The sequence below is a fragment of the Chenopodium quinoa genome, unplaced genomic scaffold (assembly GCF_001683475.1).
Source record: "Chenopodium quinoa cultivar QQ74 unplaced genomic scaffold, ASM168347v1, whole genome shotgun sequence".
In the NCBI taxonomy this organism is placed as follows: domain Eukaryota; kingdom Viridiplantae; phylum Streptophyta; class Magnoliopsida; order Caryophyllales; family Amaranthaceae; genus Chenopodium; species Chenopodium quinoa.
In genome coordinates, this window is record NW_018742720.1 from 1438469 (window position 1) to 1451751 (window position 13283).

The following is a 13283-nucleotide window of genomic DNA, read 5'->3' on the forward strand; positions in this document are numbered from 1 at the left end:
GCCATGAAAGCAAGATTCAATTTCTCAACTTACGAATGCCCAATCCCCCCAAACTAATAGGAAGGCAAATCTTCTCCCAACTAGTTCTAGCTAGATAATGAGACCTATCCACCTTATTTCAAAGAAAGCGCCTACAACTCTTTTCAAAATCATCAAGAATAGCATAAGGAATTAAAGTGGTTTGCATGACATAAAATGGATAAGAATTGAGAACCGATTTGATTAACATAGTCCTACTCACCATATTTAGAAGTTTTGCATGCCAACCCTTAATTCTATCTTTCGTTTTAACTTAGTCCGCCTTTTTTTTTAACTTATTAGGGCTAATATTAATCCCTAAATATTTACCAAAGGAAGGAGCTCCTTTGATATTAGAAGCCTCAAGAATAGCTATTTTAAGAGTAAGGCACATTTTAGGAGGGAAAATAACCTTGGACTTAGTCGGACTAATGAAGAGACCCGATTTGTTACCAAAATCCAAAAGGGTATTATTAATGACATTAACATTATCGACCGAGGCTCTACCAAAAAGAAAGACATCATCCGCATAAAATAGGTGAGAAATATTCACTTCATCCTCTTTTTTTATCGGTTTCCAAATTCCTTGCCCTACATTTTGTTCGATCATAAGGGAAAGTCTTTCAAGACAAAGAACAAAAATGTAAGAAGAAAGCGGATCACCTTGTCTAATTCCCCTAGACGAAGTAAAACTCTTCGTGATTTCCCCATTCCAAAGAATAGGGATAGACGGAGTAGTAATGCAACTCAAAATAAGCTTTACAAGCTTATTCGGGAAATTAAGACCCAAAAGAGTTTCTCTAATAAAACCCCACTCCAAACCATCGTAGGCCTTAGAAATGTCAATTTTAAAAGCCATTTATTTCTTTTTACTGGATTTTTTTTAAAAGATGAGCTACCTCTTTTATGACCAAGATATTTTTATCAATAGTTCTCCCTTATATGAAACTAGATTGGACAGTATTAACAAGATCCCCCATCAAGGGCTTAATTTGATTAGAAATGGTTTTAGTAATTAGTTTATAAATTGAATTACATAAATCAATTGGTCTAAAATCACTCATAGAGGAAGGGCAAGGGACTTTAGGAATCAAGGCAATGTAGGACCCATTAACCTCAGGAGGGATACTACCCGACTCAAAGCAAGCAGTAATAAGATTGATAATTGAAGCACCTACGGTATCCCAGTATTTTTTAAAGAACACAGGTTGTATACTGTCAGGTCCCGGAATTTTCATCGATGCCATCAGGGGCGGATCTAGGGGGGTTCATTGAACCCACAGATTTTTTGGAAAAAAATTATAAGTTTTAATTTTTTTTTCTTAAAAAAAAAAGAAAAAGGTTTAAAAGAAATTTTGTGAGAATAATTATCACACGGGTAAGTTTGGTGCATTGGTAATTCTCTGAATAATAGAGCAGCGCGCCCCTTTAATACCTTAGGTCTTAGGTTCGATTCCTACTGCCCTCTTTTTTGTACTTTTTTTTTTTGTTTTGTTTTTTTACTCCTTTCATTCAGATTTCAATATTTCATATTTCAGAAATCAAACATCAGACATTTTTCCCCAAATTCCCAAACACCAAAACCCTAACCTTGACGGCTTGACACGACCCTAGCCAGTAGCCACTAGCCGCCGCGACACCGCACAGCGAGACACCGACCGACGACCACCTCACGTCCACACGGAGTGACGGAGACACGGACGAGTGGACGAGGGACGACTCAGTGACTCACGAGTCACGACTGTTCTAGTGTTCTGTCAGATTTCGAGTTCTTCTAGCTCTACAATTGTGACTTGTGAGTCCTCTTAATCTCTTATTCCTCTACTAGTCTACTCCTATTAATTCTTAATCTTGGTTTGCTTGTTTTATTTTTTAAATTGGTTTATGGTTTTGATATATTGTTGAATTCTTGAATTGTTGAGAAATTGAATTGTAGAAAGTTAGAAGTTAGAAACTTAAAATTATAAATTTTTACTTGTTCTGTTAATTGAAATTTGATAATTAGAAGAAGTTTATATTGTCAAATTTGTGTTTATTGGGGACTTGTGATTTTAATTGATAATTAATTGTGTATTTTGTGTATTATTGTAGATTGTAGAGCTTTTGTTACCATGAGTTTAGAGTCTTTTTGGAAACGTGCCGGGAAGTCACAAAAGTCCTCTACTTGTTCTTCACCTAGTTCAAGGAATCCTCCAATAGAAGAAGATGTTGTAACTCCTATTGATGATGCGGATATTGAGTCTCCTAATGATGATGCGGATGTCGTGTCTCCTAATAATGATGCGGTTCCAATGGCTGCTTCAATTCCAATCCCTGAAAACACAACTCAAATTAATCCAAATGCTAGTGTTGAGTATGATGATACTCGCATTTATGATGTTCATCTTCTTCCACATGATCCTGGAAAAAGAATTCCAATTTTGGAATATCCTGCTACTGACAGAGATGCTGTGAGAAGAGGTTATATTACAATGAAACGTTGTGATCCACGCACTCATAATTTCCCTCGAAGACAAATAGGAGGTATGCGTCGATTTAATGTTGCTTGGTTTGATAAATATGATTGGCTTGAATATAGTGTGGAGAAAGATGCGGCTTTTTGTTTTGCTTTAATCAATATATGATCATCGTTTTTTTTAAGATTTCGAACCCACAGTTCGGAATTCCTAGATACGCCACTAGATGCCACAGCGCCGAGAGCAGTCCTAATTTCCAAATTAAGCATAGCATAATCATCCTCACTCACAGTGGCATTAGAGATAAAATTAACCAGTCTCGCCTGCGCAGATTGTTTAGAAGCAAAAATGTTTCTAAAATAATTTACACACATATTTTTAAGAACCGAATTATCATTCACCCATTCACCATTATCGTCTTTTAAGGTCATAATTTTACCCCTAGAATTTTTAACTTTGGCTAAAATGTGGAAATATTTAGTATTCCAATCTCCATACTAGTGGAAAAAAGGCCATTCGTAACGGGCAAAAAGGGCCCATCGTAACGGGCAGCCTCCGTTATGTATGCGGCCGTTACGGATGGCCATTGTTATTCGTAACGGGCACTGTCCGTTACGAATAACCCATTATTCGTAACGGACATTTGGACATTTGAAATGGCCGTTACGGATAGCCATTTGAAAAGTCCGTTACGAATAAGGCCTTTTTTGTACTAAAATAAGTCCTTATTCGTAATGGGCACCTAAAACGCCCGTTACGAATAACCCATTATTCGTAACGGACACTTCAAATGCCTGTTACGAATAAGGTTTTATAGTATATAATTAAATACTTATTTGTAACAGGCAACCAAAATGCCCGTTACGATTAAGTGCTTATTTGTAACTGACAACTCTCCTACCCGTTACAAATAGTCATTAAATTAAAAAAATTTCTATTAAATTTCGAGAGCATGTATTTATATATAATTAATATATATTAATTAAAACCTATTCCTGTAAATAAACAATTATACCGAACAAACTTTCATAAAAATTAATACGATATAATATAAAAATTTAAGTAGTAAAACACTACAAATAAAAACTTGTATAAATTTATCCAACACATACAACAACACTAATAATATTACTTTGTTTTACCAAAGCTAATAGTTATGCATTCAATAAATATTTAGTTCTAAAGTATTGCACCCACTGTTCTCGAATCACATTCAACTCGTCAACATCATACGAGGCTTTCCTTGGACAAAAATCCTATAGAAAAAAATTTAAAAATGAAAAATAAAAAAGAATGAGGTTACAAAATAAAAACAATCTCTAATAAAAACAATCATTAGAATAAATGTGATGGTCCAAATTATAGAAATAAAAACTCAAAATATAGAAATAAAACACATAAAATCCATAATTAACTTATACTACCTCCGTTACATATTATTTGCAACGATTTGACATAAAGTAGAGAGGAAAAATGACACATAATATGTAACGGATGTAGTATTTTGGTTTCTGTGAATTGAAATCAATGAAATAAGACCATTTACTCACTTGTAAGAGCATATAGAGCCAAAAAGGCTTCAAAATTGCCTAAAAGACTTCTATCTTTCCCATCTCTCATGTAATAGTCCACTTTTACAATAAAACACATAACATCCATAATTAACTTATATTTTGGTTTCTATGAATTGAAATCAATGAAATAGGACCATTTACTCACTTTTGGGAGCATATAGAGCCAAAAAGGCTTCAAAATTGCCTAAAAGACTTCTATCTTTCCCATCTCTCATGTATTAGTCCAATTTATAGCAATAAAACACATAACATCTATAATTAACTTATATCTTGGTTTCAATGAATTGAAATCAATGAAAAGTGACCATTTACTCACTTTTGGGAGCATATAGAGCCAAAAAGGCTTTAAAATTGCCTAAGGGACTTCTATCTTTCCCATCTTTTATGTATTAGTCCAAATTATAGAAATAAAACACATAACATTAATAATTAACTTATATTTTGGTTTGTATAAATTAAAATCAATGAAAAGTGACCATTTACTCACTTTTGGGAGCGTATAGTGCCAAAAAGGCTTCAAAATTGCCTAAGGGACTTCTATTTTTCCCATCTTTCATGTATTAGTCCAAATTATAGAAATAACACATAACATTAATAATTAACTTATATTTTGGTTTCTATGAATTGAAATCAATGAAAAGTGACCATTTACTACTTTTCGGGAGCGTATAGAGCCAAAAAGGCTTCAAAATTGCCTAACGGACTTCTATTTTTCCCATATTTCATGTATTATTCCAAATTATAGAAATAAAACACATAACATTAATAATTAACTTATATTTTGGTTTCTATGAATTGAAATTAATGAAAAGTGACCATTTACTCACTTTTGGGAGCGTATAGAGCCAAAAAGGCTTCAAAATTGCCTAAGGGACTTCTATCTTTCCCATCTTTCATGTATTGGTCCAAATTAACACAATAAAACACATAACATCCTTAATTAACTTATATTATGGTTTCTATGAATTGAAATCAATGAAATATGACCATTTACTCACTTTTGGGAGCATTTAGAGCCAACAATGCTTTAAAATTTGCAAAAAAAGCTACTAACCTCCTCTATGACACCTTTGCACTCCAAGTGAGAAATAACAATCTCATACATGTATCTCATAATGTAGTAGCCACATTCAACGCCTCCTTGTTGTTGAGCACACTAGCATATATAACAAATAGTTAAAAATTTTGTTTTCAAAGTGAACAACGTATAACAATATGGGGTGAGTAGTGTATTTACCTCCATTTGTATGAATTTTAATTCACTCCCTGTGAGATTCGCCGATATACTTTATAAGCCCTACAAAAATTATATATATTCTAAGACTTAGAACAAACTAATCTACAACACCACATACAAAAATGATATAGAACTAGGGCATAAATTCAAGGTTGTGGCTCGTCATCATGATATATAAAGCATAGAACTGATCAACATATAAAGCAATTTGCATAGAACTGATCAGCATATAAAGCATAGAACTGATCAGAACTTCTAATCTGTCCATCCCTATATGAACCACACACAGTGATACCAATGTCACCATAAAGCCATAAACTGCACTATTATAAGAGCTTGTAGTAGCCTTGTACACATACTCCCTCCGTTTTTAAATACTTGCTCCATTTCTCCATGCGCAGAGTTTTAGGAGAAATTGGAGAAAGTAATAAAATATGGAGGTAGTAGGGTAGTTTGAGAAAAAAAAAATTGTAAAAAGCAAAAGTAGTGGAAGAATTGGAGGAGATAGAGTATTATGTTGGGTCCACTAAGTGTGAGAAATGAATTAAAAATTGTAAAAGCTTTCCAAAAAATGAAATAGTGCAAGTATTTAAAAACGGCCGGAAAAGGAAAGTGGAGCAAGTATTTAAAAACGGAGGGATTATCTATTAAGAGTTGTGGGCCTTTAAATACAATTTAAGGGTAGATGCAAAGGTAATTTCAGAAGCAATGAAAAAACTAGGGTTAAGTTTTAAGGAGAAAAAGAGGTGAGACAGAAGATAGATGATAACCTAACAGAATTGCCAAGATTTGGATGCCTTGAACTAACTGACACTTGAAATGCGTTGAGTAATCTTTTGATTGGTCATAACCATAACTTGCCCAATCAACATAACTTCACAAAAGCAAGACTAAATTATAACTAACTTCAATCTCATATTAACATTGATGAGTCTGTCAATCTTTGACAATTTGTAAATTATAACTAACGTAATCTAATTGCTTAAATATAAATACCATGTGTCCAAATACCACTTTCAAAGATGAATAACATGACTATATGTAACTGTACAGTTTATACCAACATAGTGTTCAAATGATCAAGCATTAATTCATTTTACCCACTCGATACATATCAAATCAGCAGTGGGAAAATTAAATATAAAGGGGAAAAAAAAGGTGATTCTAAAACTCCTAAATACAACCTTAATTAACATATATTTCTGAACAAGAAATTGAACCATTCAGTCCACCAAAAATCCTCTTCATCAAGAAAAAGGGTAACACGCATGCAAGGCATCAAGGGAATTGACTTTGGTAACACTTTCCCTATCTTAAGCTTTCTACTGATGTGATAAGCAGAAGCAAGAGGTAGATGGTGCATATAAACCATTATGTAGGTCAAATTCAGCCAAGCCCATTAAACAACTTAGGAAATGAGCAATAAACAGAAAAGGCCTGAAGTGAACTGATCAGAACTGATGTTATTCCATATTCATAAATGGCTTAAAGAAGCAATAAGCTAAGCATGTCATCTTTAATGTGCTGGAAATATTTATTTTTGCAAGATCTAAAATTGCAGGGCAAAAAAGGATGCTACCTGACCAGGTTCCCAAGTCAGATAAAAGTTACCACGGCTCGAAACAGCAACATATCAACCATCTGGGGAGCGATTCACAGTATTGAAGGTACCTGTGTAGTAACTTGCACCACTGATACCACTAGAGATTGTTCTGCAAAAGCAACAAAGCTCTATAAGTGGAATGAAAATTGTATTCTTTTTTGTGCAACAAGCATCTTTCAAGTAAAATCATTTGTTAGTTACTATAATGAGAATGTCCACAGTTTATATACTTTTGACTTAATTACCCATATGTTTTCTCCCTAGTCTTTCCCACTTTATTGTCTCATGGCTACCCAGGTTTTCAATGTAACCAAAGTTAGACAATGGGTCGATTTAAAAAAAAAAATAAGGCATTCATATAAGAGAACAAGGATGCACTTAAAAAGGAAAGCCATACTGCAACACTTTCTATCGCATAACAGGAATAATTGTATATTTTGTATAACAGCAAGCTAAAAGCATGAAATGCACATCATTGCAAGTCAAGCTGCCAGTGAAAGAAGTGACATCAAAAGCTGGCTAACGTCCTAAATCAACTTCTAAATTTCTTCTTAATTTAAAGACTACATATAATCATATGTTCTGTCACAAAGGCCTAAATATAAAGGAACTATAAGTGACAAGGTTTCAGAATAATATACCTGTTAAGAGTAGCTGAAACAGTCTCCTGCACAGCAGCTTTCCAGTTGTAACCCCCATTTGAAGTATTGTAAATTGCTCCCTCGTCAGTTACCATCTCAGCACTGTTTTCTCCTGTGGCCTTTATATAAACCTGAAGAGACAAACTGCACTTTAGTAGCTACACAACTGCAAATTAGAAGAAAATTAAATTGATTAAAACAAAACAATAATCTGTAAGTGGTTATTGAACAAGACAGAATATCTGTCTCAATTTTGTGAACCTAATCATTAAGTAGTCCTCATAAAGCTTTCCTTCAAAATGATAGTCAATAATAACTTCCAAGCAAACAGCCACTGCCCAACTGCTGAGAAGTGAGAATGGCAAATTTGATGTAGGACGATAAAGACATCTGATTCTTGTTTATGACCATAGTTCTAATCATTCAGGAATCAACAACTACAGTTCAAGTGAAATTGTCAACTTGGACCAAAAGAAAGTCTCTCAATAATCACTAGCAACGTATTATTGGCAAGAAGTATTCTGCTGCTGCGACGGGTATAAGAATGCTCAGAATACTGGCTTTTTTCCTTTCTGTTTCAGATTTTTTTCTACTCGGAGTATACACCTTTTCATATAAATCTTATGTTATTTGGTTGCCCATCGTCTCTGAAGTACTACAGAAGTATTATCACCAAATCAATATACAGAGTATAATCAAGAATGGTTACATGTTCATCCACCCAAATAACATGTTAACTACTGCTGTAACCCAAGTGCGGCACATAATATATCCTAGATCTGTATATTACACTGTTAAAATGTCTAAATCTTAAGGAGCATTAAACTTGAAAAAAACAGAGCTGATGTCACTGTATGACGCTCCACTATAAAGACAATAATATGGAGAAAAGTATGCACAACTCGGCATTCTGAATGCTAATGTACAAGAAGTAAAAGAAAAGAGTTTTGTGTTCATGCCAACATATAATCTCATCTGCAGAAAAAATCACATACTGGTCTTGAAAGAATTACAAGCAATCTAAAATAGAGTTATCACTAAGTCATAATCAACAGGGTATTCTGTCAGAAAAATAAACAAATAAACTACAGTTTATTTTGCCAATCAGAAAACAGGAAGTTAAAATAATCTTATCACAGGGATAGAGCTGCCCCTAAAACACAAAAACAATGGCAACTACGGTCACAATGACAAGTAAATCTAACAGATTCATAACAGTAAAATATCAGTGAAAAAAAAGCAAACACCTTTCAAAATGAGAAAACTCTTTAGTTCAGTAAATTCACTGCCCAACTGCTGAGAAGTGAGAATGGCAAATTTGATGCAGGACAATAATCATAGTTTGAGTTTTGTTGGATCTTGTTTATGAACATCTGATTCTCATACAAAATTCATTTTTTCATGCTTGTAAATTTTCTATTTTGTGTAAAGATTATCGATTCAACAATTGAAATTCTTAATTTTTCCCAAACAAATGACTTGGATTTGAATTCCAGCAATTGAAATTAAATATTTGAAATGAAATAAGGGTATCCAAACACAACCTAAATGGAAATGCAAACTACAACAAATTTCCATAAAATAAAAAAACAACAAAAAAAATTGGCAGAAAATTAAACAAAAAAAAAATACATATTTGAATTGGCAGAAAATTAAAAAAAAAAATCAATAGAAAGAACCTCTCAATGCAATGTACTAATTAAACAAAAAAAAAAAAAAAAAAAAAAAAGCTACAAAAAAAATAATCATACCAAATTTGAAACCCTAAATTAACTAAAAATCGAAATGGCAAAATTGGTGAAATGTATGGATTTGCATACCTGAGCACCGCTGGATTTACGAACCCTAGCAATAATCGGATTGCCCTTGATTTTTGAACCCTAGCAACCGACTTTGCTTCAACGGATCTTCGCTTCAATGGAGAGAGAAGGGAGTTGCGCTTCAAGTGAGAACGGAGCTGCGCTTCAATGGAGAATTTGCGAGGGAGAAGGGAATTGCGAGGGTTAAGGGAATTTGCGAGGACCACTGGAGTTTGGTAGTGAAAGAGGGAGTCGCGACGGAGCTGAGCTTCAATATTGGAGAGAGAAAGGGGAAATATTTAGACAGAGAGAGTGAGAAAGGGGAATTTAAAAATTATGGCTTACTTTTGAAACTTATTCGTAACAGACACTCTTTGTTAGTTACAAATAATTGGGTCAAAAATCAGTTGACTTTTCTATTTGTAACGGGCAAAAATTGTTGGTTACGATTAGTTGGTTATTCGTAACGGGCAGTATAATGCCCGTTACAAATAACAACTTATACGTAACGGGCACTAATCCACTCGTTACAAATATGTCTTTTTTGTAACGGACATTGATTTTGCCCGTTACAAATGATGTAATTGTAACAGGAAATCATTTGCCAGTTACAAATAGCATGTTACAAATAAGATTTTTTTTCCACTAGTGAATATTTACGTCAATCGACCCCCGTTTTTTGAGCCCAATTGATTCTTTCAATCTTGAGAAGGTGATTAGGTTGAGTTAATAATTCCTTTTCAAGATTGATGAGGAATCAGGAATACCTAAGACAAAGGGATTTTTGGATTCCCTCAATCCTAGCAATTAACCTTTTTTTATTGTTTAGACTTTCATTAAAAACCCTAGTATTCCAGATTTTAACATCTCTAATGAAATAATCTTTAGCCCTAATAAAATCATTGTTACCTTTGTTCCAAGATTGATTAAATTTTTTTTTAAAATCATTATTATGAGTCCATGCTTCTTTACACCGAAAAAGAAAATTACTATGCTCAACTGCCACATTTGAATCAACCAAAATTGGACAATGATCGGAGTAGGTATGAGGAAGATGGAATAATACCTGAGTGTTAGGAAAATCCTCCAACCATTTCGCATTAGCCAACGCTCTATCAAGTCGTTCTCTAATTAAATCCAGACCATCTAAACCATTGTTCCAAGTAAAATTAGGGCCATTGAAATTAAGGTCAATAAGCCCTGCTGCATCCATGTATTGAGAAAAGTCCTGCCCTTGATTATTGGCAAAAGGTGACCACCGACTTTCTTGACTGATCAACTATTTCGTTTATGTCACCTATGTACCATCAACCAAGGAATATTTTGAGGGGGAATATCCCCTCTGAGACTCTCCCAAAGATTCGATTTGTCTCTAGCTGCAGAAGGGGCGTGCACACCAGTTAAGAGCACTTCATTCTCAGCGGGAGAGAATTTGACAAGGGCATGGAAAACGTGGGGAGGTTCAGTAACAAACCCAACCATACAAGCAGGCTTCTTCCACATAATCCAAATACCTCCCTTTAACCCATCAACCGGAATTGCTTTGAAGTCCTCATAGCCCAATCTTTTATAAACTCCATTAGCACACTCATTAGTCGCCTTTGTTTCGAGTAGAATTAAAACTTGCGGCTTATGCGAATTCACCACCTCACGAGCGTGAGGAATGAAATCCCTACAAAAATAAAATTGCTTACATCTGATGCTTTGAGGGATGATTAGGCTAATTTGGGATGGTTTTGGAGTGCCTCGAGGTGGTTTGGACACCACCTTCTCAACGTCGTCACCGCCGCCGCATCAAACCACCACCATCAAAGTCGTCGTTGCAAGATCTGATTTCGGTGCATGGGTGGTTTGGGCTTCAGGGGTGGTTTTATAGTTGTTCGGGGGTGCTTGTGGGTGGTTCTTGGGTGGTCGACCTGAGAAGGGGGTGGTTTTGGGCTGAGAGGTGGTGGTTTTAGGGTTGTTCCGGTGCGTGTGGGTGGTTGCCGGGTAGTTCAGGCTGTGAGGTGGGTGGTTGGTGTTGGGCAATGGTTGTTGTGTGGCTGTTGTTGGTGGTGTTGATCAATTTATTAGTTACCTTCACTTTCACTCTCCTGCCATTAATTTAGGCTGCTTCAAGGGCATGTTCTCATAAGATGAAATTCAATTCAGTTCAGTTCAGCTCAACTCCTAATTTCCTTGTCTTATAAAATATGTTCAGCTCAGTTCAGTTTAGTTCAATTGAGTTCAGTCAATGAAAACATGCTCTAATTCACTTTTCTACCATTATGAAATTTTGTCTTAAATTCCATGTCAAGCCCAAAGATGCAACTAACCTGAAACGGATATGAGCTCGGTATTTAAGCATCGTTTCTTTATAAAAATTTAATGATAATAATTAAATACAATGAATGCTTATTTTTTATATAAAATAAAATACAAGTTTTTCCCAATTACATTATTATTGATATGATATTAACCCCGACCCTAATTTCTCTGCCTTCCAGCACTGTGCTCGGAGCCTCAGATATCATATCACATTTACAGCTCATATACCTTCACAACAACGTACCGAAGATGAGATGAACAATTGAACACTTGAATTTAAGAGAAACTCATAAGCTACTGAAATCTCTCATTTGATGCTAGCTCAAAACCAACAATATATAACCAGCCAAATACGAACTTATTTATAAGGTTAATTTTTAAATTACCACCCAAAAATGTAACAATTTTCGAACTAACCACCTGTTTAATTTTTTTTATTTTAAATTACCGTCCCTTAAATTAAATAAATGCTCAGATTACCACCCAATTCAAAAATTCTGTGGATTTTCCGTCTATAGGCCCCACCTAACACTTATTTTGTCCCATTTGACTGATTTTTTCCCCGAATTTTTTCTTTAAAAACACTCTCTAAACTTTAATTCACATTTCCTTCACCAAATTCTACCAAATTTCAAAGAGAAAAATATGAATTGAAGTTAGGAGAGCGTTTTTAAAGAGAAAAACCGAGGGAAAAAAACAGTCAAAAGGGTCAAAATAAGCGTTAGGTCGGGCCCACAGACGGAAAATCTATCAAATTTTTAAAATTGTGGTAATCTGGGCATTTATTTAATTTAAGAAGTGGTAATTTAAAATAAAAAATTAAACGGGTGGTTAGTTTGAAAAGTTACATTATTGGGTAGTAATTTAAAAAATTTCATATTCATAAAAATGAAAACAATTATTATAAAATAATCAAAATGAATAATCTCTAAACCTTAATGTCTTATTAAAGGAGAATATTTGAAATCACGACAAAATCATATGCAGTACTACATACTATAATATTCAACTTATTGTTGTCAAACTAATAAATGTTATCTAAAGGATACTATACATAATCTTAACTGGGGATTGCTTTGTAGCAGCAACAATGTAAACATTGAAAACCCCTATGCCCTATCATGAAAAAAACTAATACTATTTGACAAAATTGCCGTTAATTTCCCACAAACAAAGCAGAATGATGGTACAGCGAACATTCTCACTTCAATCTTGAACACAGTTTCGCAATGGAGAGTCGAAGAGTTTATCTCAGTTGAAAAATGGAAATAAAATAGGATGAAATAGCTACTAAAGACTGAAATCAAAGATTGAGTTGGGGAGAGTGTGTTCAGAGTAAATGAAAGAGTCAAAAAGCTGACCAATATTATATCCAGGGCAAAAACGGATCTACACTGTAGATTACAAAAACTAACATTACTTGTGGGTTTTGAACATCTATCAAAAAATCACATGAGGCCATTTCTCAAAGACTTATGTTGAGGTCGTAATCATTTTCTATTAACTTTATATACGAGCAGATACATTATTAGCTAATTTAGGGGTCAGCAAAATGAATTGCATTTTAAACCTCTTAAGTCTTAAATCATAATCACATATGAGATGAAAATAAATTAAGGTTTGTGTTTAACTGAGTTCAATCAATCAG

The 13283-nt window shown here is 34.2% G+C and overlaps 1 long non-coding RNA gene across 1 annotated transcript; it reads right to left on the reverse strand.

Moving 5' to 3' along the window:
• Nucleotides 1-3476: 3476 nt before the first annotated feature.
• Nucleotides 3477-9680, reverse strand: LOC110723121. The gene is made up of 6 exons (XR_002511670.1): nucleotides 9350-9680; nucleotides 7530-7660; nucleotides 6865-6997; nucleotides 5286-5345; nucleotides 5103-5204; nucleotides 3477-3730 (listed from the first exon to the last, which is right to left on the reverse strand). It is a non-coding gene; the product is annotated as an uncharacterized LOC110723121 (long non-coding RNA).
• Between the last annotated feature and the right edge of the window lie 3603 nt (nucleotides 9681-13283).